The sequence below is a fragment of the Eptesicus fuscus genome, chromosome 18 (assembly GCF_027574615.1).
Source record: "Eptesicus fuscus isolate TK198812 chromosome 18, DD_ASM_mEF_20220401, whole genome shotgun sequence".
Lineage (NCBI taxonomy): Eukaryota > Metazoa > Chordata > Mammalia > Chiroptera > Vespertilionidae > Eptesicus > Eptesicus fuscus.
Window position 1 is genome coordinate 13,707,633 of NC_072490.1, and position 4,332 is coordinate 13,711,964.

The 4,332-nt window shown below is 39.3% G+C and overlaps 1 pseudogene; it reads right to left on the reverse strand.

Moving 5' to 3' along the window:
- Positions 1 to 1,549: 1,549 nt before the first annotated feature.
- LOC103297190 (ATP synthase subunit gamma, mitochondrial-like) lies at positions 1,550 to 2,636 on the reverse strand (annotated as a pseudogene).
- Between the last annotated feature and the right edge of the window lie 1,696 nt (positions 2,637 to 4,332).

Here is a 4,332-nt window from a genome sequence, read left to right on the forward strand (position 1 = left end):
ACCATGCACTAGCAGCCTGACGGAGGAATGGGCATGCCCTTTTCAAGGGTAAATATGATTGACTCCAGTCTCTGCTGTTCCTTTGCATACAGTAATAAAAATAAACTATGAGACAAAGTAGGAAAATATGACCTATAAGCCAGAGGAAAAACAGTCCAAGGAATTGACCCACCTATGACACAGAGGTTGGAATTAGCAGTCAGGAACTTATCAATAGCTATTATAAATCTGTTAAAGAATCTAGTGGAAAAGTGTAAACAAGTGCAGAATCTTAGCCAAAAAGTAAAAGGAAAATGTTAAAAGGAATCAAATGGAAATGCTAGAACTGAAAATATCTATCAACATTGATTTTAATAGTTGAATTGATAGACTGAAAGGCAGGAAAGGATCAGTGAACATGGAGACAGGGTAATAGAGATTATACAAGCTGAAAACAAAGGGAAAATAAGAATGGGAAACCAAATTAACATCTGAGACCTTCGGGAGAATATTAAGTGATCTAATATAACTATTGTAGAAGTCTTAGAAAGAGAGGAGAGAGATAATGGAGTGGAAGAAATATTTGAAGAGATAATGACCTCGAATTTCCCCAAATTGATAAAATATAACAACCCACAGCTCCAAGAATCACAATGAACCTCAAGCTGGATAAATTCAAAGTAAATCATAGGCAAACATAGTCAACTTCTGAAGAGCAGAAATAAGGGATTTTGTAAAATTAGCCTGAAGAAAAAGTTACATTACTTACAGAATAATGGCAGATTTGTCACCAGAAATAATGTATATAATATACATATCTACACACATACATATGTTCTTTAAAAGATTATTTGCTATTTAAAACAGCAATAAAATGTATTGTGGGGTAACATGTACTAGTAGAAGTAACTTATATGATGACAAGAGCACAAAGATTAGGAGAAGTCTAAATGCAATTAGACCGCAAGTTTTCTAAATTATTAATAAGGTAGTTAAACATTCTTTCACTGTTGATAGCTAAAGAAAATTCTTGTAAGGCCATTTTTATTCCCAACTCACACATACACATATGGACATTCTCATACTGACCAAAATCTCTGGCACTTTTGCAGGCAGGATCATGCCTCCAGGACTGTGAGAAAGGTGTAGGAGTGTTGGTTCATGACATGAGCAGGAGAGCCCTTTACAGCAGAGCTTCCTGTTGCTCAGCAATCCCAGGAGGGGTAACGTGTGGGAAGATGTGGACACTCAGCCCTCCCATCTTCCAGGAGGAGTCTGCCCCCTCAGCCATGAAGAGGCTACCATTTCCCCCAGTGACCAGGATTTATCGGTGTGCCATGATGTAGAAAACGTGGGAAAACTCTGTTCTGTTGTTTTCTTCCCTTCCCTATCTCCCTCCCACTGCTGGTCTGTTCTTGTTGCCAGGCACTGGCTTATGTTTTTTTATTCTTAGTGTAAATTGTTTATTGTAAGATAATTTATAAATACCTCGCTGTCTTCAGTAATTTAAACAATGGGCCAATAATTTCTTCTGACCAGCACAGCAGCAAGGTAAAAACAAAACCAGCTGGCTGAGTTTTCCTCCTTTACCTCTTGTCTGAGGATGAAACTTGATTTTCATTAATCCAGAGCGGCAGCACTGGAGATGATTTCAATCAACTCCTTTGTGCTGACAGCTTGGCCTGTGCGGTTGAAGGTCAAAGTCAATTTGTCGATCTCCTCAGGAGCATTCTTGCTCGCATTGTCCATGGCCATCATCCTGGCATTTTGCTCACTAGTGGTGTATTCCTTCAGAGAATAGTGGATGATATTGGCCAGATGTATTCCTGGTAATTCTCCAGCATGTCAGCATCAATGTCGTCATAGGTACTCATGCACTCAGCACTTGCAATGGTATTAAGAGAAAAGACGGGCTTTTCTTTTGTCTTGTAGGAGATGACAGACCCGAATTGATTAAAGACAATAGATCCTTCATCAAGTTCATATTTAGTAATTCCAGGGCAATGACTGACACATCTCCAAAACTAGGGGCTTTTCTTCCCACTTCTTTGAAGGTCACCAGAAACTGGTCAGAATGAGTCTTATGAAGTATACCCCTAATTTTATCACCGATTCCAACCATCTTAACTTTCCCAGCTGCTGTGAGCATAGCTACCTCACTTTTCTTTTTTTTTTTTTTTATTGATTTTTTTTAGAGAGAGAGGAAGGGAGATAGAAACATCAATGAAAGAAACATCTATTGGTTGCCTCCCACATGCCCCCTACTGGGGATAGAGCCCTCAACCAGGGCAAGTGCCCTGACCAGGAACTGAACCAGTGACCTCTTGGTTCATGGGTTGATGCTCAATCACTGAGCCATACCTTCTGGGCTCACTTTTCATCTGTTTAGCAACCAAGAAATGGGTAGCACTGAAAAGCGCTCTATCTGAGGACACACCAATAAGGAGGTGTTTCTTCTTGTTTGCAGGCACTTTATCATAAGCCTGTTCATACAAAGCCAAAGATCCTGTTCCATACACTTGAGCTGATTGCAGCTCCCTTTCAGCTCAGGCATATTTTGCTGCTGCTGCCATTTTCATAGACTTGCTAATTTTCAGGATGGTTTTAATTGACTTCAGTCACCTGGGAATATCTTTCAAAGTTGCCATATTTCAAATTTGGATCTAGTTGCATGGCCCAGGCCAAGACCCTCAACAACGCCTACCTGAGAAAACTTGGTGGACCTGGCCCTGCTGAAGGTCAGTCAGACAGGCCTCACTGCGCATGGTGGCTTATGTTCTGAGTGGAGCATTCTGTAGCACCCCTGTAGTCACTTGGGGCCAGTAGGGCCCTGACAACTTGAGGCTGTTCTAGTAACCACTGGTGCCACAGAGGGCCTGGCGATGGCTCCTGGAGATGCTGTGTGGGCTGAGGGCCCCGCTTGGAGGTGTGAGTCCTGGTCCATCTCTTGGTGATGCACCTGCTACCTGGGAGATGGTGACATAGGCTTTCTTGTAGGTAAAGTCAACTTTTAAATGTTGGGAGGAAGAGCTTGGCGTAACTTACTCTGCCTTAGATTTTTAAAAAGGAAACATTTTCAGTTCGGGTATATTAAGAGAGATTTATGAAGCAATGGAGTCCTTTTTTTTAATACATTTTATTGATTTTTTTACAGAGAGGAAGAGAGAGGGATAGAGAGTTAGAAACATCGATGAGAGAGAGACATCGATCAGCTGCCTCCTGCACACCCCCTACTGGGGATGTGCCCGCAACCAAGGTACATGCCCTTGACCGGAATCGAACCTGGGACCCTTGAGTCTGCAGGCCGATGCTCTATCCACTGAGCCAAACCGGTTTCGGCGTGGAGTCCTTTTTGAAGGAGGTCAGTCTTGAGACCAAAGTATCAGAAATGCAGGGCCTGGGGGCAAATAATAAAAAAGCTTTAAAGGTTCCTTCTTGAGGTTAAGATAGACTTGTCAGTAAAAGAATGGAGGAAAGAGAAATCTAAATGTCCAGGATGAGCATCACAAGGATGCTTAGTGACTAACAGATGGATCAGAAGCCATTCAATCCCAAGTTGTACTAGAAGAATGAGAAACAACCAATGACAACATCGAAGAAAGGTGTGGATGAACATGCCCATCTTTAGGAAAGCACAAAACTACTTTCACAAGACAATGAAGGATAGAGTGAAAAACTCAATTAAAAGAAAGAAAATGGTTGAAAATTCTAATGCAACAGTTCTCAGTTTTGGTGTTAGGACCCTTTTATAGTCTTAAAAATTATTGAGGACCCCCAATGACCATTGTTTATGTAGGTTATATCTATTGATATTTACTGTATCAAAAATTAAAATGGAGAAATTTTAAGAATAGTATTTATTCATTATTGTATTTGTTATAATAATACAATTATTTACTTATTATAAACTTCTATCATTAAAATAAGTAACAAATATTAATGAAAAATTGCCAAATTTCCCCAACTCCCCCCTACAAATTAGTGAGAAGACTGACATTATTTTATAGATTTGTAAATTTTTAAAAGATCTAACTTAATAGAAGATAGCTGGATTCTTATATCTGTTGCATTCAATATGTTGCAGTATAATGCTATAATTCAGATATATGAAGAAAATTCTGTTTTATACAAATATGTAGTTAGAAAAGGGACAAATATGTTAATAGCCTTTTTAGATACATGTGTGCATTCTTTGTTACTATACTAAAACTTGACAATTGTTTATTAAAGGGTAGTTGCAGTGTGGAATCTGACATCGTATCAATGAAATTGTCATACTCTGTTACATTAAAATTCATTGGCCTATCTTGTACTTTATTTAGATCTTTTACCTATGCATGATTTTGTAATATC